Below are 25,784 nucleotides of genomic sequence, written 5' to 3' on the forward strand. Positions count from 1 at the left end.
ATCTAAAACCTACGCTCTTATACCCTGCGAAGCTCAGAATCTCGCCTCCCAATGCATCTCGGCGTGTTTTCCTTTCTACATCTGAAGCGAGAAGCTTTCTGAATGAGAACTTCCCTACTGCTATGGATTCTCATCTCTAATAAATGAGTGATTTTGATCGTTGCAAGATGGTTTTTGTTTCCAAAACCAGATTTTGTTTCTGGCTATTGGTGTAGGTTTACTCTATATTTTATACTCTAGTTAAAGTTTTTTTTTTTGATGTACTAATCTTTTTATTTTACTTACTTCAATCACTGTACTTTATCTTTGGTCATTTTTATTAATCCTTCGAAGGTGAATTTTTTTTACTAAGATGGCGGTTTCTTCTCTAAAATATTTTTGGCTTTTTTTTGATTTCGCCATTTTTTTCCTCTCATCTTCTTCCTATAATGCATTTCTTATCACAGATTAATTTTTTTTTTGGTTTGTTTGGGTTTTAACCCGATTTATAAGTTACTAGTGATTATATTCTTTTTGGTTTTTTTACTACCAATTATATTAAGAAGTTTGGTTTTAGTATAGTGATTATTATTTCTTTAGAGTTTGGGTGGACCTTTTTTAACCTTTATATATGGAGTTGCCTTCTGCTGATATGGGGGTAGATTTAGTTTCATCTCTCCTTTTTCCCAGCCTTTTCCTGGCTGGGGGGATCTTTTCTCCTCTTGGGTGGGGGGTGGGGGGTGTTTTTCTAAATCTTATGTTCTTTACATCAGTTTTTTTTAGTTTCTTCATTTGGGCTGATTTTAAACTACTAAAATGTCCGCGATGTCGTCACTTCTGGGTCCGCCCCTTATTTTTGTTCCTCTTCCGGGTGCATGAGTTCATAATTTGGTTAACCTTTTATATACCAAAGGGTTGATTTCAGAAATATGGCTCAGACCATTAATTTTGACTCTTGGAATACTAATGGCTTAAACCATCCGATTAAACGGAAAAAGATTTTCAAAGTATTCCAAAGACTTAATGCACATATTATTTTTGTACAAGAAACTCATGTGAGGAAAGAGGATAATTATTGCTTTTTTAGGTTTTGGAGGGGTCAACAGTACCATTTGAATTCGAATGCTAAAGTAAAGGGAGTTTCAATTTTTGTTGGCTCCTCTATTGCATTTGTCCAGCACGATATCTTTTCGGATCCGAATGATAGATTTTTGTTAATTACTGGCTTACTTTTTAACAAAAAGGTTGCTATGGTTAATGTTTATGCCCCAAATGTGATTTATCCCAATTTTTTGAAGTCCTTATTTACTTCTCTACCTAATCTAAATGAATATAAGTTAATAAATGGTGGTGACTTTAATTGTTGTTTAAATCCTTTGTTGGACAAATCTATATCTACTCAGACTTTACCTAATAAGTCGGCCACTTATATTAACTCTTTTTTGACTGATAATGGAATTTTTGATATTTGGAGATTTCGGCATTCTAAGGACAAAGAGTTTTCATTTTTCTCACATGTTTATCATTCCTACTCAAGAATCGATTATTTTTTTATTGACTCTTGTTTTATTCCATCGGTAATTGGTTGTAATTAAGATATTATAGCCATCTCTGACCATGCTCCATTAAAACTTTCTATTAAATTTACGGATACAGCTTCTAGTGCTAGGCAATGGTGATTTGATTCTACGTTACTGCAAGATCCGGATTTTATTAAATTTATGAAGGAACAGATTGATTTCTTCTTTTCAACTAATTCCACGGATGATATTTCTTGCGGAACACTTTGGGACACTTTTAAAGCAAATATACGTGGACAGATTATCTCCTACTCCGTTGGTCTGAGAAAACGCATTAAGAAGGAAACTCTTTTATTGGTTGATAAAATTAAAGAGATTGACAAGAAATATTCGACTACTCCTAGTAAGGAGCTTTACAAACAAAGGGTTGAACTTCAAATGGAACATAGTTTATTACTTACATCTTCGATTGAAAATCAATTAATGAAAATCAGATCTGATTTTTATATACATAGTGATAAATCGGGTAAACTGTTAGCTAGTCAATTGACGAATGCTTTGGTTAAATGTCAAATTACTAAGATTCGTCAGCAGAATGGGGATCTGACAGTTAACCATGGGATGAGATAAACAAATCATTTCAAGACTTTTATACCTCCCTGTATCATTCTGAATTCCCTCATGATTATAATACCATGTGTGATTTTCTTGGGAAATTGAATTTTCCAAAATTATCATCAGATGATCTTTCAATATTAGAAACTTCTATTACGGATGCAGAAATTAAAGGGGTTATTTCTTCTATGAATTCTGGGAAAGCACCAGGTCCAGATGGGTTTACAGTAGAATTTTTAAAATGTTTTTCCTCTACTCTTTCTCCTTGGTTATGCAGGGTTTTTGAAGAAGCAATTAGATTGGGTAATCTGCCACAATCTTTTTATAGAGCTTCCATTTCTTTAATATTGAAGAAAGATAAAGACCCTACTGACTGTGCATCCTATAGACCAATATCTTTATTGAATGTAGATTCCAAGATCTTTTCCAAGTTACTGGCATCCCGGCTGGAGAAGGTATTACCCCAAATTATTTTGGAAGATCAAACTGGTTTTATTAAAAATCGCTATTCTTTTTTTAATGTTAGGAGATTATTGAATATTGTTTATACTCCTTCACATAGCACTTCAGAATGTTTCATTTCATTAGATGCGGAGAAAGCATTTGATAGAGTTGAATGGCCATACTTATTTAATGTGCTTGAGAAGTTTAATTTTAGTCCGACATTCATTTCCTGGATTAAACTGATATATCATACTCCAGTAGCCTCGGTGCTTACTAACAATCAAAGATCTCCCTTTTTTTGTTCATTTCGGGGTACTAGACAAGTCTGTCCTCTTAGTCCATTATTATTTGATATTGCTTTAGAACCCTTGGCAATTGCTATCAGAGAATCACAGAACATTTTTGGCATTAATCATGGGATGGATATACATAAGCTATCATTATATGCAGATGATTTATTATTATTTATTTCTGATCCTGAGAAATCCATTCCTGCAGTTATATCATTGTTGGCTCAATTTAGTAATTTTTCAGGGTATAAATTAAATCTTAATAAGAGTGAATTGTTTCCTTTAAATAGACAGGTTCCAATTTATGGAAATTTACCTTTTAAATTAGTTAATGACTCTTTTATTTACGGGGATTAAAATCACAAAAAACTATAAGGACTTATTTAAGGTTATTTTTTCACCCCTAATTGATCAGATTAATTGTTTGTTTACTAAATGGTCACCAGTATCTATATCTCTAATAGGTCAGATTAATGCTATTAAGATGGTTATTTTCCCCAAGTTTTTATATATATTTCAAGCGGTACCAATTTTTATTCCGAAATCTTTTTTTGCTAATGTTGATTCAAAAATTTCCTCATATATATGGCAGAATAAAAATCCTAGATTAGGTAAAAAATATTTATAGAAGGCAAGGAAGGAAGGTGGATTGGCATTGCCTAATTTTAGATTTTATTATTGGGCAGTTAATATCCGATATTTGATATGTTGGTTAAAGGATTGGGATTTATCTTTTAGCCCTCATTGGGTGAACCTGGAAATTAAATCTGTACAAGGATTTTCATTGGGTTCTATTTTAGGGTCTTCTCTTCCCATTGCTCTTTCTAAATCGCTGAAACGAATTGACAATCTGATAGTTAAACATACTTTACGTATATGGTTTCAATTTCAGAAATTTTTTGAATTGACTCAGTTTGTTTTAAATATTCCTATTGTATCCAATTGCTTTTTTTATCCTTCTATTATAGACCAAGCTTATTCAGCTTGGAAGACTAAAGGATTACTACGATTTTCCGATTTATTTTTGGATAATTGTTTTATGTCTTTTGAACAATTATCTAATAAATATAATTTACCTAGATTTCAATTTTTTTAGATATTTACAGATTAGGAATTTCTTAAATACTGTACTTCCTACTTTTCCAAATTTTGTGTCTTCAGGTATTTTGGAGAATTTGTTTGAACTAAATTCTTCTCAGAAAGGGCTAATATCAAAACTTTACAATATAATTATAAAGATACGTTCAGAGCCCTTCCATAAGATTAAAAATGATTGGGAAAGAGAACTTAACCTTACTATCCCTATTGAGAATTGGGAAAAAATTCTTCAATTAGTTAATACATCATCTATATGTGCTAAACATTCATTAATACAGTTTAAGGTTGTGCATAGGGCTCATATGTCCAAGGATAAATTGGCTCATTTTTATTCCTATATAAATCCTATTTGTGACACATGTCATTCTGAGATAGTGTCTTTAACTCATAAGTTCTGGTCGTGTCCGCTTTTGAAAAAATATTGGAAAGACATTTTTGATATTATTTCTACGGTATTGAACATTGATTTACAACCTCATCCTATTACTGCAATTTTTGGTTTACCAATGATGGACTCACTCCATTTATCCTCTTCTGCTTGTCGAATGATTGCATTTCTTACATTAATGGCTAGAAGATCTATTTTGTTGAATTGGAGAAATTAATCCTCCTACTGTATTTCATTGGTTTTCTCAAACTATGTTATGTCTAAATTTAGAAAAAATTATAAGTGTTGTATTTGATACTTCTATTAAATTTGAAAAGATATGGAGACCATTTATTCAATATTTTCATATGATGTAATATGACCCTGTTCCAAGCCTATTTGTTTTTCCAGTTTCGATTTTATATATGTTGAGAGGATCGGAGTTCACAACACTGATGATTTTGTATTTTTGTGAGATATTATAAACAGCCCCTTTTTTCCCATTTTTTTCTTTTTCTTTTTTCTTTTTTTTTCTTTATTAGTTATTAGATTATTAGATTAGTTTTCTTTTGCATAATTTTTTTTTCTTTTTCTTTTTTCTGTTTTTTTTAAATATATATTATGATATACCTAGGTTTGCCTTGTTTATTTGTTACTTGTATTGTCCATGATTTGGGAATACTCATTTATACTGTAACTATTGCTTATGTATTCTTTCATGTTCAGTTGTAATGTGTATGTTTGTAATCCCATTATCTATGTATCAATTTTATTTTGTTGATATTAATAATAATAAAAAGATTGAAAAAGAAAGAAAGAGATGGTATATATAATTATCTGGATAGACAGGGTCTGATTAGGAACAGTCAACATGGATTTGTGTATGGAAGGTCATGTTTGACAAATCTTACTGAATTTTTTGAAGAGGTTACTAGGAAAGTTGATGAGGGTAAAGCAGTGGATGTTGTCTATATGGATTTCAGTAAGGCCTTTGACAATGTTCCACAAGAAGGTTAGTTAGGAAAGTTCAATCGTTAGGTATTAATATTGAAGTAGTAAAATGGATTCAACAGTGGCTGGATGGGAGATGCCAGAGAGTAGTGGTGGATAAGTGTTTGTCAGGTTGGAGGCCTGTGACTAGTGGTGTGCCTCAGGGCTCTGTACTGGGTCCAATGTTGTTTGTCATATACATTAATGATCTGGATGATGGGGTGGTAAATTGGATTAGTAAGTATGCAGCTGATGCTAAGATAGGCGGCATTGTGGATAATGAAGTAGGTTTTCAAAGCCTGCAGAGAGATTTAGGCCAGTTAGAAGAGTGGGCTGAAAGATGGCAGATGGAGTTTAATGCTGATAAGTGTGAGGTGCTACATTTTGGTAGGAATAATCAAAATAGGACATACATGGTAAATGGTAGGGCATTGAGGATTACAGTAGAACAGAGTGATCTAGGAATAATGGTGCATAGTTCCCTGAAGGTGGAATCTCATGTGGATAGGTTGGTGAAGAAAGCTTTTGGTATGCTGGCCTTTATAAATCAGAGCATTGAGTATAGGAGTTGGGATGTAATGTTAAAATTGTACAAGGCATTGGTGAGGCCAAATTTGGAGTATTGTGTACAGTTCTGGTCACCGAATTACAGGAAAGATGTCAACAAAATAGAGAGAGTACAGAGGAAATCTACTACAATGTTACCTGGGTTTCAGCACCTAAGTTACAGAGAAAGGTTGAATAAGTTAGGTCTTTATTCTTTAGAGCTTAGAAGGCTGAGGGGGGACTTGCTAGAGGTATTTAAAATTATGAGGGGAATAGATAGAGTTGACGTGGATAGGCTTTTTCCATTGAGAGTAGGGGAGATTCCAACAAGACATAAGGGGAAGAAGTTTAGGGGTAACTCGAAGGGGAACTTCTTTACTCAGGGAGTGGTAGCTGTGTGGAACCAACTTCCAGTAGAAGTGGTAGAGGCAGGCTCGATATTGTCATTTAAAAAAATTTGGATAGGTATATGGACAGGAAAGGAATGGAGGGTTATGGGCTGAGTGCAGTTAGATGGGACTAGGTGAGAGTAAGCGTTCAGCATGGAATAGAAGGGCCGAGATGGCCTGATTCCGTGCTATAATTGTTATATGGTTATATGTTAAATGGTTAAAGAAAGTTGCATGTTTGTTCCGGATCTGCAGGAATGGCTAGCGTTAGTGAATATTTTGAAGTATGCAGTTTACATTGACATACCCAACAGCAAGAAGGGTTAACAGCAGCAGCAAATTCATGTGATGAAAGAAGAAAATACATTGAGTAATCTCAACTGGCACATTGTGGGCAGGAAAATTTGGTAAAAATATAACAACAACAAATAATATTACAATAAGCCATAATGTCCAGTAGTTATTGATTTTTTTGAAGTCTTCTGGATAGTTAGTGATTTGCTCACTCTAGCCCAGCAGTGTAGGGACTGGGTAAAGGTCACCAGCACATTAATCTTGATACTTGTTGTCCTTGTCAGGTAATAACCACAGTTCCTTAAGTTATAGCTGGGGAAGGTAGTAGGGATAAGCTCCCACTATCTCGTAACTGCTCCTAATGGTGTGCGTATCATATAGCCTCTGACAGCCAACTATCTGCCATATTGTGTATATCAGACTCTGGGAGATCAAGGACACAGGATGCCATGTTACTGTCTCAAATGGTCTTAATTTAGTTTTTTATTTGGGCTTACTCTGATTCTACATAAGAACATAGGTAACTAGACATTATTATAAAACAAGATACAAAAAGTTTTTTTTATCAGTAATACAGTATAAGGAGTAAACAAGAAATGAGACTGAATTTCAGACCACTGGTAAATAACGTTGAAGATGTAGTAATAGGGGACAAAGAAATGGCAGACAAACTTAGTAAGTTTTTTGTGTCAGTCTTCACTGTGAAAGACACTAGCAAAATGCCAGACATGCAAGAGTGTCAAGGTGTGTCAGGAGTTGTTATTACTAAAGAGAAGGTGCTTGGGAAGCTGAAAGGTCTAACGGTAGATAAACTACCTGGGCCAGATGAACTACACTCTAGGTTTCTGAAAGAGGAAGATGTAAAGATTGTGGAGGGATTAGTAGTGATCGTTTAAATATTCTTTTAGAATGCTTTTTCCTCTTTGGGTTGTATATATCTTTTGACTTCCAAATTGATTCCAGAAATTCCAGCCTTTGCTGCTCTGCCATCACCCCTGCCAGTGTTCTTTTCCAATCAATCCTGGTCAACTCCTCTTTCTTGCCTCTGTAATTCTGTTTACCCCACAGTAATACTGATACATCTGGCTTTAGCTTCTCAAATTTCAGGGTGAATTCGATCATACCTGATCCTGAGGTTTCTTTTACCTTAAGTTCTCTAAAGAATTCAAAATACACAATCTAAAATAGCTGATCCCCTAGTGGGCTCAACAATGAGCTGCTTTAAAAAGCTATCTCATAGGCATTCTAGAAATTGACCCTCCTGGAATTCAGCACCAACCTGATTTTCCCAAACTACTTGCATATTGAAAACCCCATGATTATAGTAACCTTGCTGTTTTATCTCCCATTGTAACGCTGCCTTCTCTGCCTTCCTCCTGCCTTTTTGGTACAATGTGTATCCTAGGGCATTAAGCTCCCAGCTATAATCTTTTATCAGCCATGATTTAAGTGAAGCCTACAATATCATACGTGCTGATCTGTAACTGTGCAAATTTGTCTACCTTATTCCATATATTGCATACATTCAAATATAACACTTTCAGTCCTGTATTCACACTTCTCAATTTCATCCACTTTTTATGTTGCAGCTTACCAAATTGACTGCAATTTTGGTCCATTAACAACCTCTCCTCACTGCACATTGTCTCTGTAAACCCATTACCTCATCTTCAGGACTAGCACTCCATTTCCCATTCTTCTGCCAAATTATTTTCTCCTGAACAACTCTAGCCAACCTGCCTGCAGGGATATTGGACTCCCTTGGGTTCAGGTGTAACCCGTCCCTTTTTCACAGGTCATACTTTGCCCAGAAGAGATCCCGATGATGCATAAATCTGAATCCTGCCCCTACACTCGTTCCTCAGCCATGCATTCACTGGCCAAGTCATCCTATTCTTCCCCTCACTGGCACATGGCTCCAGCAGCAATCAGAGATTACTACCTTGGAGATAATGCATCTCAGCTTTCTACCGAGCTGTCTAAAATCTCTCTTCAGGACCTCCTCACATTGTTTACCTGTGACATTGGTGCCAATATGTACCAAGACTTCTAGCTGCTCACTCTTGCTCTTGAGCATGCAATGTACCCAATTCGAGACATCTCTGATAGCGGCACCAGGGAGGCAATATACCATTCAGATGTCTCTATCGTGCCAACAGAACCTCATCTCTGTTCCTCTGACTGTGGAATCTCCTATCAACACTGTTATCCTCTTCTTCTTTCTGCTCCTCTGAGCCACATCACCAGACTCAATGCCACAGACCCAGTCAGTGTGACTATCCTATGGTAGGTCATCCCTCATAATAGTATCTAAAGTTATATTCTTATTATTGAGACAAATGGCTACAGGTGTACTTTGCACTGGCTGCGCATTTCCCTTTCTTCTCCTGACGGTCACCCAGTTATCTGTCTCCTGCAATCTAAGGGTGACTACTGCCCTGTAAATCCTGTCTATTATCTCCTCTATCTCCTGTATCAGTTGAGGATAGGCGGAGCTTAGGAGGAATGCTGGCGCCAAATGGTGACTTCTTTGCTCGCATCTTTGGAAACAGCTCTATTTCTACCTTTAATATCTTTATTTTTCCATTTCAGGGTTCTTTTGAAGACCCTGACCTGGTGTTACACGTAGGCTTCGGTTCTTTGTGGGAATGGGACCCGTTCTCGGGGTTCCATGACTGGCCGTTATTCGATATGCCAAGTGTTTGGCCTGAGAATCTCGATTGTGTTTGAAAGCTTAATATCTCAGGGCTCTGGAGACGGGTGGATCGAGGGTCCTTGTCACGGCAGGAGAGTCGTGTGTCATTGGGGAGGCCGGAAAATCTTTCGCTGTGGACCCGAAGACCCAAGGTCCTTGAACACAGAGCTTGAAAAAAGCGATGATATGGACTTTTAACATTGTAAACCAGCGGGTTGCTGTTATGTCTCCTGCTAACTGTGAAAGTGGGGGAACCTCCCTCTCCCTTGCCAGGGAGAAAGAGAACCAGTGGGTTGTTGAATTTTGGATGAAATGTGAAACCTTTGGGGTAACTTTGATCTGTGTCTTTGCTATTGCTTAGCTCACGCTTGTGCTCGGTAGTGGGTGCAATTTTTTTTTGCCGGTGGGGGGAGGGGGGAATGTTGCTCACCGCCGCTTAGGCGCAGGAAGGGGAAGCTGGGGAGGGGTTTGGGGTTCTCGTGTTTAACTGTCGTTAATTCTTTGGGGGCACTTCTCTGTTTTCATGGATGTTTGTGAAGAAAAAGCATTTCAGGATATATATTGTATACATTTCTCTGACATTAAATTTGCCCTTTGAACCTTTGAAGATTATCGAGCTGCAGATCCAATTCGTTAATACATTCTGTGAGGAGAGGAAGCTTGGTGCACCTGATGCAGATGTCTTTATCTGGGAGACTAGAGGTCTCCTAGACTTCCCACACCCCACGGACAGTACAGAACACTGTCCATGAGCCATTCTCACAACACTCCTATCCATTAATAGATAGGATGAACAAATAAGCACAGAAAAAGTGGAGTGCCTCAGGGATCTGTTCTGGGACACCTATTCTTCGTGATTTTTATAAGTGACCTGGATGAGGAAGTGGAGGGATGGGTTAGTAAATTTGCTGATGACACTAAGACTTGAGGTGTTGTGGATAACGTGGAGGGCTAGCAGAGTTTACAACGGGACATTGATAGGACGCAAAACTGGGCCGAGAAGTGGCAGGTGGTGTTCAACCCAGATAGGTGTGAGGTGGTTCATCTTGCTAGGTCAAATATGATGGCAGAATATAGCATTAATGGTAAGACTCTTGGCAGTGTGTAGGATCAGAGGGATCTTGGGGTCCGAGTCCATAGGACACTCAAAGCTGCTGTGCAGATTGACTTGTGGTTAGGAAGGCATATGGTGCATTGGCCTTCATCAATCGTGGAATTGAATTTAAGAGCTGAGAAGTAATGTTGCAGCTATATAGGACCCTGGTCAGAACCCACTTGGAGTACTGTACTCAATTTTGGTTGCCTCACTATAGATAGGACGTGGAAACCATAGAAAGGGTGCAGAGGAGATTTACAAGGATGTTGCCTGGATTAGAGAGCATGCCTTATGAGAATAGTTTGAGTGAACTCGGCCTTTTCTCCTTGGAGCGACGGAGAATGAGAGGTGACATGATAGAAGTTTACAAGATAATGAGAGGCATTGATTGTGTGGATAGTCAGAGGATTTTACCCAGGGCTGAAACGGCTAGCATGAGAGGGCATAATTTTAAGGTGCTTGGATGTAGGTATAGAGGAGATGTCAGGGGTAAGTTTTTTACGGAGACAGTGGTGAGTGCGTGGAATGGGCTGCCGATGGCGGTGGTGGAGGCGGAAACGATAGGGTCTTTTAAGAGACTGCTGGATGGGTACATGGAGTTTAAAATAATAGAGGGTTACGGATAAAGCCTAGGTAGTTCTAAGGTGGGAACATGTTTGGCACAGCTTTGTGTGCCGAAGGGCCTGTATTGTGTGGTATGTTTTCTACGTTTCTCTGTTTCTAAAAAGAGAAACCTACCAAATACTTAACCTCACTTAAGCCCGATCTCGCCTAAGCAAAAGCCACTCTGACTTTGGCACAAGGAACAGAATGGCCACTCTGCTTGCTCCTGTGCTATTTTTATTGGCCTTTTCTCATGAATCCCTCTCGCTGATTGTTCGCTCCTCAACTCAGAGAAACTGCCACAAAGTTCCGCCTTTAAAATCTTAATCACTGTCCTGATTGAAAGCTAGCTCTTTTTACGCACCCCTGAGCTCAACTGTCCAACTCAGAACTTGTAGTTGGATTCACTGGACTTGCTGATTGAATGATGAAACTGAATCAGAATCACCGGCATGTGTCGTGGCATTTGTTAACTTAGCATCAGCAGTTCAATGCAACACATAATCTAGAAGAAAGGAACAAAATATAATAATAATACATAAATAAGTAAATTAATTACAGTATACGTAATATTAAATAGATTAAAAATCATGCAAAAACAGAAACAATATATATTAAAAAAGCGAGATAGTGTCCAAGAGTTCAATGTCCATTTAGGAATCTGATAGCAGAGGGGAAGAAGCTGTTCCTGAATCGCTGAGTGTGTGCCTTTGGGTTTCTGTACTTCCTACCTGATGGTAACAGTGAGAGAAGGGCATGCCCTGGGCCCTGGAGGTGCTTAATAATGGATGCTGTCTTTCTGAAGCACTGCTCCTTGAAGATGTCCTGGGTTCTTTGTAGGTTAGTACCCAAGATGGAGCTGACGAAATTTGCAATCCTCTGCAGCTTCTTTCGGTCCTTTGCAGTAGCCCCCCACCCATAGCAAACAGTGATGCAGCCTGTCAGAATGCTTTTCATGGTACATCTATAGAAGTTTTTGAGTGTGTTTGTTGACATACCAAATCTATTCAAACTCCTAAAGAAGTACAGCCGCTGTCTTGCCTTCTTTATAACTGCATTGATATGTTGAGACCAGGTTAGATCTTGACACCCAGGAACTTGAAGCTGCTCACTCTCTCCACTTCTGATTCCTCTATGAGGATTGGTATGTGTTCCTTCGTCTTACCCTTCCTGAAGTCCACAATCAGCTCTTTCGTCGTACTGACGTCGAGTGCCAGGTTTCTGCGACAGCACTCCAGTGGTTGGCATATCTTGCTCCTGCCTTAAGAACAGGACACCATTTTGACCATCAAGCAGCTGCTACTTGAGAGGGGTCCCCCATAGTCAACTAACTATGTACTGAGTGTGGGCATCAAACATTTAAACTTTGATCAAGCGCATTACTAGAAACAGCCTCAAAGCCGGATAGATTGACTGCACTGCTTGTAAACATGGACCCTCACCGTAATGCTACGTTATTCGATTTTGTAGAAGAATAACCACCAAGATGCTGTTAAGACTGCCATCGAGTAGCCATGTTTATGTACAGAGTAAATGCTTTACCTGTGACAGGGCTTCCGAATGCAGGTGCAATGCACATTGCTGCCTTTAAAGTTTGAAATACTTTCGGTTGTTCTTCATGAAGAGTCACAGAGCCACCTGAGTGCTTTCTGCCCTTCAGCAGGTTGATGAATGGTTGAGAAATTTCAGCTTATGAATCATGTTGTAGTTTCACAAACCCAGAAATAACTGGAGTCACTGAACTGTTGTAGGGGGCTTTGCTGACTGAACAGCTTTTGCACAATCCTCAGTGATTTTCTGCTTACCTCGGGAGATTTTCTGTCCCGAGCAAATTATTTCTTGCTGCAATTATGCCTTGTCTTGACCTGCTTTGTGACCTTTGGAGGATTGATAATCGTGCAAATAAAGCACATCAATGTTCGTGCTGGTCGGAAGCTTCGGATGCAAACAGGAATTCATCCATTCGTTGAAACAATGGCTGGTGAGTTCCTCAGCTGTTGTCTCAGAGCCACGTGATAGACTGTGGAACGGTCATGGGGCCCTTGCTGTTGCCTCATCCATTGGTACGAAGAGGACCAGAATTCGCTGGGCATATCAATTGCTGTAAACCTCTTTTGTCATGGCTTCAGGGCATTGAAAATAGTAGATGTATCTGCCATTATAGGGGTGAGCTTGTCAATACATTGATTACGAACCCAGTAATCCACTACCAGTCTCCTATCATAGGTTCTATCCTCAATCCTGCGTAACCTCACTCCTTTGGTCTTTATTGGAGCAAGCTGTGGCATAGCTATCAATCTTATTGCTTCATCACTCTCATCCTCATTTGAGTGACTGGAGTCTGCTGTAGAGTCCATGTCATGTCCACCCTGTAGTTCCTCGGAATTCAGATGGTGCTGTTGTCTGTTCGATGTAGGCTGGAGTCACTGTTTCGGAGGACTCTCTGAGGTACGGGGTGTCTCCCCAGGAGGACCATCAGATGTAGTGTCACTGGTAAGACCACCGCCTTGAAGTACTGGCTGCTCTTGCTCCTATCAATTCAGTCTGACTTGAAGCTTTGTGCACTTCTCTTCCTTTTGATTACTTTTATCACGCTGTTTTTCTGCTTGTCCAGTTAATTCAGAGATTTACTCTTTGGGCTTTTTACTGTCTCAATCATGTCATTTTTATAGTTTTGTAGATTATTGCAACTTTTGCGTTTCATTTCCAATTGATTAGTTTTTACTCGCCCCATTAACTTTTTCATTCGCTCGTGCATTCGATCAAACTGACTACGCAATCTTATCTTTAACTTACACATTCCAGGTTTTTCCTTCCTTCAGGAATTCCCTGGGTCTTACACATGCCTTTCTATTCTTAATAAACTTACCATTGTTGGTATTTTTAATCCAGATTTTTTCATTAATTTTATCAAACTGATGTTTTATTCACATGAAGAACTCAGTTTCACAACTTTGGCCAATGTCTTGATTAGATATTAATTTGAATGCACTTTTTAATACTTTGACCTTGATCTTAAAATATTAGTAGATTGCAACTGATAGGGTGTCCTGCACCCAACATTTTAATTGATTGTCCTGCACCCAAAGTTTAATCAGATTGCCATGCAATCAAAATTTTATAGATTGTCCTGCAACTGATTGTCCTGTAATAAAAGTTTTAATAAATTGCCATGCAACTGAACTTTCAATAGATTGTCCTATTTAACCCTACTGGTTTGTACAGCTGAGCCTAATATTAATTTCAGTGCTCATCTTGATTTCTACAATTGTTTTTTCAAAATAACGTCATTGCTGTTCCTCTCTCCAACTTCCATCTGATGATATATTGAAGCCAGATCTAAGTTTTCTCTCAAACAATTTGGAATTAGAGAAAACCTAGATCTGGTTTCAATATATCATTAGTTTAGGTGCCAAAAAATTTCCACTTTGTGATTCTTCCAAGTCCTTAAATCTTCGCAACCATCCTTGCTTACTGCTCCACATTGTTGGATTCTGATATTTTTTATCCAAGTTTGTTTTGGAAGTTAGGAAAGAGGCACAAAACTTGTTGCTTCTTGATTATTTTGATGGGCACTAATACAGTGTTCCCCAACCTATTTTAGCCCAACACCCCTCTAAAGCACTTTCATACTCGCCAGTGCCCCCCTAAAGCACCTTCATACTTGCTATTGATCCTCTTAGGCACTATATACTTTCCAGCACACCCATGGTGTAAAAACATGTCTACCATATGCTAACATGAGAAAAATTATTCTGCTTTAAATTTTTATTTGTCTTTATGCCTAGTACCTGAAATATCTAGTTCAACTTGTGACAGCAAAAACCTTAAGTCCCCATGCGTAACAATGTCCAAGTGGTTTCTGCTTTATGTGGTTTACTGTACTGAAGCCTCTTTCAACAAAATAGGAAGATGGAAATGCTATGAAGTTAGGCTCTTCTCCAAAGACCAAGAAACTTCATATGACAGTGTAGCCACATACAACAAAAGTCAATAGTTTTGAAAAGCATTTTTGCAATTTTATCATTAAGAATTTCAATAATTTCTTTTTGCAAGTTCTCTTTCTGTTCTTCCACCTTACAAAGAAATAGGCTAATGACCCAGTCTGGAATTTACAGGTCTTTCAAATCCTTGAATGTATTCTGAAAATTCTTCTTCAGTAACTGAAGGTATAAGCAGTGCTCTTGCAAATCACCATCTGTGAAAGAGAGTGCCATATTTTCCATGCAGGGAAACTGAGAACATTCTTCTCCCAATGTTTTGCTTATATATTTCCAATTTTCCAATAGAAATGGACACTGCACTTTTTGCCTACTTTAATTTTTTTTATTGAGTTTTCAAATGATTACAGAAAGAAAAAAAAATCTACCCTTCCCCCCTCCCCTTAACCCCTCCCCCTAACGTCTCTATAGAAGGAAAGAAAAAGAAAAAGAAGAAAAAAAGAAAGAAAGAATGCCTGGTTATCGGAAGAACCCCACATGCTCCACGGAGTTCATAATAACCTTAGTATATATATTTATTTCTTTCCCCAAATGACTAATTATTTTATCTTCGGAGCACCTATATATTTAATCCTGTCTTTTGTAAATAAGGGTGCCAAATTTTCAAAAATGTTTCATATTTATCTCTTAAATTATAAGTAATTTTTTCAAGTGAAATACAGCTGGAAATTTCATTCTTCCAATGATCTATACTTAAGTATGAATCCAATTTCCAAGTAACTGCAATAGCCTTTTTGGCTACTGCCAGTGCAATTTTTATGAATTCTTTCTGATATTTATTCAATTTGGGTTTCGGTTTTATCCCTTCAATATCACCTAATAAAAATAATATTGGGTTATGTGGAAGTTGTCTTCCAATAATTTGTTCCAGTAAAACTCTTAAATTTGTCCAAAAAGGTTGAATTTTAGAACAAGACCAAGTAGAATGTAAAAAGTACTGATTTCTTGGTTACATCGGAAACACTGATCAGATAAATTTGGGTTTAATTTATTTATTTTTTGTGGTGTAATATATAATTGTTGTAAAAAATTATATTGCACTAATCTTAACCAGACATTTATTGTATTTGTCATACTATCAAGACATAGTCTTGACCAATTTGTTTCTTCAATTTTAATATTGAAGTCAGTTTCCCATTTTTGTCTTGACTTATGGATTCCTTGTTTAATTGCCTGTTTTTGAATCAAACTATACATACAAGAAATAAATTTAAAAATTTTTCCTTTTTGAATTAAAGTTTCTGTTTCATTAGGTTTCAGCAATAACATTGTTTGACCCAATTTATCTCTTAAATAAGCCCTTAATTGGAAATAACAAAAAAGAGTGTTGTTTGATATTTTGTATTTATTCTTTAATTGATCAAATGACATTAATATACCTCCTTCAAAACAATCTCCTATATATCTAATCCCTTTTTGAAACCAATTATATAAAAGTTGATTATCCATTGTAAAAGGAGTAAGTCTATTTTGAATTAAAGATCTCTTTGCTCATAAAGAATTCCTTATTTCATCATCAACATTTACCTTATTCCATAAATCAATCAAATGTTTTAATATAGGAGATTCTTTCTTTTCCCGTATCCATTCAGATTCCCGTTTATATATAAAATCTTCTGGTGTATTTTCTCCTATTTTATCTAGTTCTATTCTAATCCATGCCGGTTTATCTTTATCAAAAAAAGATGCAATAAACCTAAGTTGATTTACTTTATAATAATTCTTAAAATTTGGAAGTTGTAACCCTCCTAGATCAAATTTCCATGTCAATTTTTCCAATGATATTCTTGACATCTTACCTTTCCAAAGGAACTTCCTCACATATTTATTTAACTCTTGAAAAAACTTCTGGGGTAGTTGTATTGGTAGTGATTGGAATAAGTATTGTAATCCAGGGAATATATTCATTTTTACGGCATTTACTCTACCTACTAATGTTATTGGTAATATCATCCATTTATCAAGATCTTCTTGAATTTTTTTTCAATAATGGTAAATAATTTAATTCATATAAGTTCTTTATATCAGCATCAACTCTTATACCTAAATATTTTATACCATTTATCGGCCATCTAAATTGAGTTATTAATCAACATTGACTATAATCTCCTTTAGTAAGAGGTAAAATTTCACTTTTATCCCAATTTATTTTGTAGCCTGATATTTTCCCATATTCTTCTAATCTAGAGGATAATTTACGCAACAAGTACAATGGGTCTGTTAAATAAAGCAGAACATCATCAACAAATAAGTTAATCTTGTATTCCTCCTGGTTAACTCTGAAACCTTTAATATCTGGGTCCATTCTAATTAATTCAGCTAATGGTTCTATCGCCAACACAAATAAAGCAGGTGATAATGGACAACCTTGCCTAGTTGACCTTGTTAACTGAAATGGTGTTGAAATTTGACCATTTGTCACTACTTTAGCTTTGGGATTAGTATTTAAGGTTTTAATCCATTTTATAAAGGATACTCCTAATCCATATTTTTCCAATACCTTAAATAAAAAATCCCATTCCAATCTATCAAATGCTTTTTCTGCATCTAAAGCAACTACCACACATTTCCTCCCTTTTTTGTGCTAAATGAATTATGCCAAGTAACCGGGTTACATTATCTGCCGATTGTCTATTTTTAATAAATCCTGTTTGATCCATATGTATTAATTTTGGTAAGTATTTAGATAATCTACTAGATAAAATGTTTGCTATTATTTTTTAGTCAGTGTTTAACAAAGAATTAGGTCTATATGATGTTGGCTTTAAAAGATCTCTTTTTTTTGGCAATACTGTTAAAATAGCGGTCGAAAAAGATTCTGGAAATTTATGCGTTCTTTCCGCTTGATGTATTAACTCCATAAAAGGAGGAATTAATAAATCTTTAAACTTTTTATAAAATTCGGGCGGAAAACCATCTTCTCCTGGGAATTTATTACTTTGAAATGATCCTAGAGCTTCTTCGACCTCTTTTAATGTAAAAGGCATATCTAATCCCTTCTGTTCTTCTGAATTCAATTTTGGAAGAGTTATTTGTGATAAAAATCTTTCTATGTTGACATTATCATTTTGTGATTCTGATTTAAACAGTTTGGAATAAAAATTCTTAAAAGTTTCATTAATTTCTAAAGGTTTATAAGTAATTTTATTTACTCTTGTTCAGATTGCATTTATCGTTTTAGAAGTCTAGTCTGTTTTTAACTACCAAGCAAGAACCTTATGTGATCTTTCACCTAGTTCATAATATCTCTGTTTAGTTCTCATAATTGCTTTTTCTGTTCAATACGTCTGAAGTGTATTATATTGTAACTTCTTGTTAACAAGTTGTCTTCGTTTTTCTTCTGTCATATATCTTTGAGATTCTTTTTATAATTTTGTAATCTCTTTTTCCAATTGATCTATTTCTATCATATATTCCTTCTTAATTTTAGAAGTATAACTTATTATCTGACCTTCCAAATATGCCTTCATTGCTTCCCACAATATAAATTTATCATCAACTGAATGTGAATTTGTATCTAAAAAAAACTGAATCTGCTTTTTCATAAAATCACAAAAATCTTGACATTTTAATAATATTGAATTAAATCTCCATCTATAAATCAATTCCTCTTTATCTATCATTATCATTGTCATTATCAAAGGAGAATGATCTGACAATATTCTTGCTTTATATTCCATATTTTTCACTCTGTCTTGAATATTCATTGTTAATAGGAAAAAATCTATCCTTGAATAAGTTTTGTGTCTATTTGAATAAAATGAATAATCTCTTTCTTTTGGGTTAATTTTTCTCCATATATCAATCAAATTTAAATCTTTCATCAATGATAAAGTTAATTTTGCTACTTTTGATTTTGTGACAACCTTTGTTGATCTATTTAAAACTGGATCTAGACAAAAGTTAAAATCTCCACCTATTAATATTTTGTCATGTGCGTAAGCCAAATTCAAAAAGACCTCTTGGATAAATTTTACATCTTTTTCATTTGGTGCATAAATATTCATAAGAGTCTATAGTTCTGAAAAAATTTGACAATGTATAATTACATATCTCCCCGCCGAATCAATTAATACGTTTTGTATTTTAATTGGTAAATTTTTATTAACCAAAATTGCAACTCCTCTTGCCTTTGAGTTAAATGAAGCCGCAATAACATTTCCAACCCAATCTCTTTTTAATTTCTGATGTTCTATCTCTGTTAAGTGTGTTTCTTGTATAAAAGCTATATCTATTTTCATTTTCTTAATGTATTTTAAGATTCTTTTTCTTTTCACCGGTCCATTAAGCCCATTAACATTAAAACTTTAAAAATTCAGTAAATTAGTCATTATTTTTAATTGGGTTACTCCAATCTATAATAATACCTAATCTTTCAACTTTCATGGTACCTTGGGGAGTCTATTTAAAATTCTCCATGTTGCTATGTGTGTCCCCACCGATCATCCAGGCAAAGAAAGAAAGATAGGAGAAAAATAGCTTATAAAGAAAAGAACAAAATACCCCCCTACTAATGTTGTGGATAAAAAAGAACACAACATTACCCCCCTCTGTTGTATGGGTCATGGCAATCACCATGATTACACACGTGAATCCCATAGCAATCGATCCAAAGCTCCCCCAGCTCCCCCGCAACATAAAAAAGTATATATATGAGAAGAAAAAAAATATTACTACTCTCAATTAATATTTCTCAAATTTTGCCTTTCTCCCCCTGTATCATCCTTAAATGTCCATCACTTCCATTCACTGTCCCTGTCTTCATCTTTAATCCATTACGCTTTGAAATCTCTATGTGCAGTTAGCGAATATTTGGGAGTTTTGTGCGAACTCTTCCGCTTCTCGATAATCGGTAAAAAATCTTCTTTTTCCATCCTCCAAAAAAATTATCAGTGTTGCTGGGTGACGGATTATGAATTTATAACCCTTTTCCCATAAAGCTTTTTTCACTGGGTTAAATTCCTTCTTTCTCTTCACAAGGTTATAACTTGTATCAGGATAGAAAAGAACCGCTTTCCCTTCTATCATCAATGGCCCTTTTCTCTTTCTGGCACATTGGGCAGCCGCCTTCAGGATCTTTTCTTTGTCTTGATATCTTAAGCATTTTATCAAAATTGATCGTGGATTTTGATCAGCTTGAGGTCTTGACCTTGAGGCTCTATGAGCCCTTTCAATTTCAATTAGAGTTCCTTCTTCCATTTCCAAGTTTTCAGGGATCCATTTTTGAAAAAAATTTATTGGATCTTCTCCTTCTATATCTTCTTTAAGTCCAACAATCTTAATACTGTTTTGTCTGCTAAAATTTTCAAGCTTATCCACTTTTTCCAATAACTGTTTTCTTTCTGATGTCCAAGCAGAAATATTATCTTCCATTTTGTTCATTCTTTCAACCATGTCTTCCGTTGTAACTTCCAAGTCTGTAATTCTCTTTTCCATTTTATCCTGTCTTTTTATCATTTTGTCAAACATAATCTGCATATTTTTCATATCTTTTTGATTTCTTTTAATGCGTTTAATTTTTCTAATTTACGCATTATTTGCATCAAAGTTTTTTTCTATATTTCCAGAAAAACTTTTACCTCCATCTTCATCTGATTTATCCAGAGAATCTGAATCTACCTCAGATTCACTTTCACTTCCGGTTTCAATCGTAACTGGGATTTGTAGTTCAGGTTGCTCGTGTTTGCGCATGCTCCTTCCTTCACGTTTGCGCAATTCTTGTTGGTCTTTTTCTTTAGAGATGGTTGATGTTGCCGCAGTTTCCTGTTCTGTATCGCCGGAGGTAAGATGTACTTGAGCCCGCGGTTCTCTCGTAGCAGCGGGCCTTGATTCTGTTCCAACTTGCTCTGTCTTCAGGATAATAGTTTTCTTCTGCTTCTGTTTATGAGACATAGTTTGAAACAATCCGGAGTAGTTTATAAGTAACTTTTAGAAAGTATTTACTAACTTTTCTTCACTTAAACATTAATTTACTGATTTTTTACGGGAGAGCTGGTTTCCCACGTCTCGATCCTACGTCATCACGTGACGTCCCCCCACTTTTTGCCTACATTAAATTGAAATTCTTACCCTGCAGTTTCATATTTAGTATGTTCATTTTGTCACACAGATTAGCTAGGTATGCCACATTTCCACCTAGAAGTTCAATCTTGTTTTCCAAGCTTTTGTCGTCTTTGAGCAAAAACTCAACCACATTGTCAAAAAGATCAAAGAAATGTTTTAAGCGGCAGCCTTTTGACAGCCAGCACACTTCAGTGTAAAGAAGCAAGTGTTCAAACTCTCCATTGTTATCTGGGCATAATAGACTAAATATTTTGCTATTTAATTGATGAGCTATAATTTTGCTGATAGTAGATATTACACGAGTTAAGTTTGAGAAAAAGTCACTGGCAGAGGTTTTTGGCTGCGAGTTGTTGGTGATGAATTACACAATGGTTTGCAAACAAAGATGGAATTTCTTTTTTCATAAATGCCACTAAACCAGCATGGTGGTGAACTGTCATATAGTGTGCTGTAACTATTATACAAGAAATCATGTTCCTAATCAGAATACTTCTATCCTCAATATACAGCCTGAGCTCATCAAAGAATGATTCTCTGTTGATAGTTGTTTTTTACTCTTTACATAAGAGAATTTCTTCATAAGCCTTTCCATTTTTGATAAGCCAAACATATGCCATTAGCAGTACCTTGTTGACTTATCCACTTGTATCCCAAATTCTGTTTTTTGTAGCTCTGTGCATAGTTGATATTCAATGTCTTCACTTATTTCAGCAATACAACAAGCTACTAAGTTATTACTCAAAGGAAATGATTTTAAAATACTGGTATCCATTTCTCATACAGCAGGCCTTATTAATCTTTCACCAATTGTTTGGGATTTTCCACAATTTGCTATCATTTTGGAAATGTTATAAGAAGCAATGAGGCCACTATCAGGGTCATTTTGATAAATGACTCAAGTGTGCAACCCTTTTCAAAAGCTTCTTTCATCTTCTTGAACTGAGTAATACCATAAGTAGCCTTTTCAATATATCTTTTACCGATGGGTTCCTGCAATCTTGATGGTTTCATGGCTTCCTTAGACAGTACAGTATTACAAATAAGGCACATGGAGCATTACTGATCTGATGGGAATGGAACAAAACCATACTCCAGGTACGTAACATTGTATTGACACATTTTCTGTAGTTTCTGTTTCTTAGCAGGATTAGAATTCAAGGCTACACCACCTTCAGACTCATAGAGATCACGCCATAAGTATTTATCCATCATTAACGGGGCTAAATTAAAATTAAAAATTAACACAAACTGGGAATGCCTATCAGATGTTGACAATGGCAGCGAGTTGACATAGATGGAACGATAGTAGCGGCACACAAGTGAACAGCGAAACAAAGATGAAGATGATCACAACAGAGAAAATTATGTTGACAATGATTCCAATAGGAATCTGAATGTTAGTTGGTGTTCAGCAAGATACCTTTATACTATTCCAGTTAGCATGATTGACCAGTCATGTAAGATCTTATTATTATAGTGCCAAAGTTAATTTGCTGCTTACTGCACCCCACCCCCCCAGGAATCTTGAAAGCCCTCCCCGCTCCAATGACTTCTATTTCCCCTAACACCCCTTTAGGACATGTAACTGTCCCCATTGGGAATTGCTGCATTAATAGAACAAAGAAAATTGAAAATGGCCAGTAACAGAAGTAGAGGTTAGCAGCGGAAGAGAAGGAAGATGCAAAGGATAGTGGAGCCTTGTAGTTCACATTTTACCACAGAGACAAGAAACATTCCATTCAGATTTGCAAATAAGAGTTAACCAATCAAATAACCCCTATTCAAACAATGCAATACCAACAACATCACGACATTGTCTAGTCCACAGATGGCATTCTGAAGATTGAGTATAGGGAGCTAGGAAGGAAACTAAAAATTAGGACTTCAAGGGTAGGATCCTCAGGATTACTGCCTAGACATATGCGAATGAGTGTAAGAATAGGATGATATGGCAGGTGAATGTTTGGCTGAAGCATGGGGGCAGGGATTCAGATTTGGGCATCATTGGGATTTCTTCTGGGAAAATATGATCTGTACAAAAGGGATGGTTTGCACCTGAACTCAAGAGGGACCAACGTCCTTGCAGGCAGGTTTGCTAGAGCTGCTGGGGAGGGCTGAAAGGAGGTTGGCGGGGGAATGGAAATTGGAGTGATTGGTCAGAGGTTGCAGAAGTTGGTGTAAAGGTAGGTGTAATATGTGAGAGATTTTTTTGGAAGATAGGCAATGGATAGAGTATAATTGCTGTTAGATAGATGGGTTGTAATCTGTTTACTTTAATGCAATAAATAGCAGGTGTAAGGCTGATGAACCTGGAGCATAGATCACTACATGCTCAGGGAATGGCTGCTGGATATTCCAGGGTTTGGGTGTTTCAAAAGCTTCAAGGAAGGAGGTAACAGAGATGGGGGAGTGATATTGCTGATCAGGGATAGTATCATTTCTGCCGAAAGGGAGGACATTGTAGAGGGATTATTGATTGAGTCCGTACTCTGCTGTACTCCTCTATGTTTGAAGTTCCATAAGGAAAAATGAATGTACTTTCTTCTGGACATTAAGTAACTTGCTTTGTAAACATTTTTCTTCTTTGATTCTAATCTTGCTTCTGTATCAGAAGCGGTGACTAGAAGATTCCTTCCAGAATTTGAATAAGTAATCTAGTCTGACATCAGTGTTAGTTCGAGGGAGCTTTGTGATTATTGGGGGTATTAAATTAAGACTTGTTTGTCAGCAAGAAATCCTGTGACATTATCTCAAACAAGCTGTTCTGACCATCTTTCTTTTCTAAGCCAAGACCATCAAAGTTATTGTTAAAAAATTACTAACCAGAGTCTGCATTATTAATCTAGAGACAGGAGTCAAAATCCCCACAATGGCAGCTAAGGAATTTAAATTGGAGTAATTAAGTACTTTTTTTAGGAAATGTAACCACAGTAGCTGGATTGTTGTAAAAACCCATCTGGTTCATTCTTGTTTCTCAAGGATGGAAAGTTGAAATGCCCTGAAATGTGGTTGGCTATTGGCTGTCTAATTCCACATTTCAGAGCAATTATTAATGACAATAAACTGCAGTATTGCCAGCATTATTCATGAACAATGGAAGCAAAATCAACTAACTATTGTTTTTTTGAAAACGCAAACATGAGGAAATCTGCAGATGCTGGAAATACAAGCAACATACACAAAATGCTGGTGGAACGCAGCAGGCCAGGCAGCTTTGAATTTTTTACTGTCTTTTCTTTCAGTTAGTCCTGACAAAGGTTCTCAGCCTGAAATGTTGACTGTACTTCTTTGTGTAGATGCTGCCCGGCCTGCTGCGTTCCACCAGCGTTTCGGGTGTGTTGCTTGATTATTGTTTTGTTATTTATTGACCACATGTGTGACCTTCTGTTTGCCAACAAACGATTACTGTGTTTGTCAGGCCCTGAACTGGTTTAGCATGCAAGACAAATTTCACCCTGATGACTTTTTAATCCAAATGGATAAAATGAATGATTTGTCTGAAAATATGCATCCCCCACAATCCTGCGCAACCTAAGATTCATTTTCAATATAAGCCTAAGAAAATGGAATTATCTCAGTGTGAGATTAGATTTTTTTTGTCAAAGTAAAGGTGAAATGGCATAACTTAGATATCACATTGTGTTATCCCCTTTCCCACCTTCTTACTCTTGATTTCCCTTTCTTTTTCTCCAGTCCTGATGAAGGGTCTCGGCTCAAAATGTTGACTGCATTCTTTTCCATTGATACTACATGGCCTGCTGAGTTCCTCCAGCATTTTGCTGCATCTGCTCTCAGGATGAGGCTTTTCATTCCATGACTAAGGAGATGAACTCCTTCAAAGAATGGGGCTTCCCTTCCTTTCCCATCAACAATGTCCTCAACCACATCTTTTCCACTATGCACATCTGCCCTCATCCCATCCTCTTGCCACCCCTCCAGGGATAGGTTTCCTCTTTTCCTCACCTACTGCCTCACCAGCCTCCACGTCCAGCACATAATTCTCCATAACTTCCACTGTCACCAACAAACAGGACCCCACCACCAAGGACATCCTTCCCTCCCTCCCCGCACTTTCTACTTTCCGCAGGGATTGCTCCCTACGTGACTCCCTTGTCCATTCATCCCTCCCCACTTGTCTCCATCCTGGCGCCTATCCTTGCAAGTGAAACAAGCACTATACCTGTCCCTATACCTCCTCCCTCACTACCTTTCAGGGCCTCAAACAGTCCTTCCAAGTGAGGCGACACTTCACCTCTGAATCTGTTGGGGTCATCTACTATATGTGATGCTCACAGTGTGGCCTCCCATATATCGGTGAGACCTGACGTAGGTTGGGAGACCACTTCACTAAACACCTATGCGCCATCCACCCAAAGAAAGTGGGATCTCCCAGAGGCCCCTCATTTTAGTTCCATTTCCCATTCCCATTCTGTCATGTCAATCCATGGCCTCCTCTACTGTCATGATGGGGTCACACTCAGGCTGAAGGAACGGCACCTTGTATTCCGTCTGGGTAGCCTCAAACCTGATGGCATAAACATTGATTTCTTGAACTTCTGGAAATGCCCCCCCCCCCCCCCCCCCCCCACTCTCCTTCACCATTCCCCATTCCCATTTCCCTCTCTCACTTTACCTCCTTACTTGCCCATCGCTGCTTCTGGTGCTACTCCCCCTTTTCTTTCTTCCATGACGTTCTGTCCTCTCCAATCGGATTCCCCCTTCTTCAGCCCTGTATCTCTTTCACCAACCAATTTCCCATCTCTTTACTTCACCCCCTCCCCGATGTCACCTATC

This window comes from Hemitrygon akajei, chromosome 15, assembly GCF_048418815.1.
Source record: "Hemitrygon akajei chromosome 15, sHemAka1.3, whole genome shotgun sequence".
NCBI lineage: Eukaryota > Metazoa > Chordata > Chondrichthyes > Myliobatiformes > Dasyatidae > Hemitrygon > Hemitrygon akajei.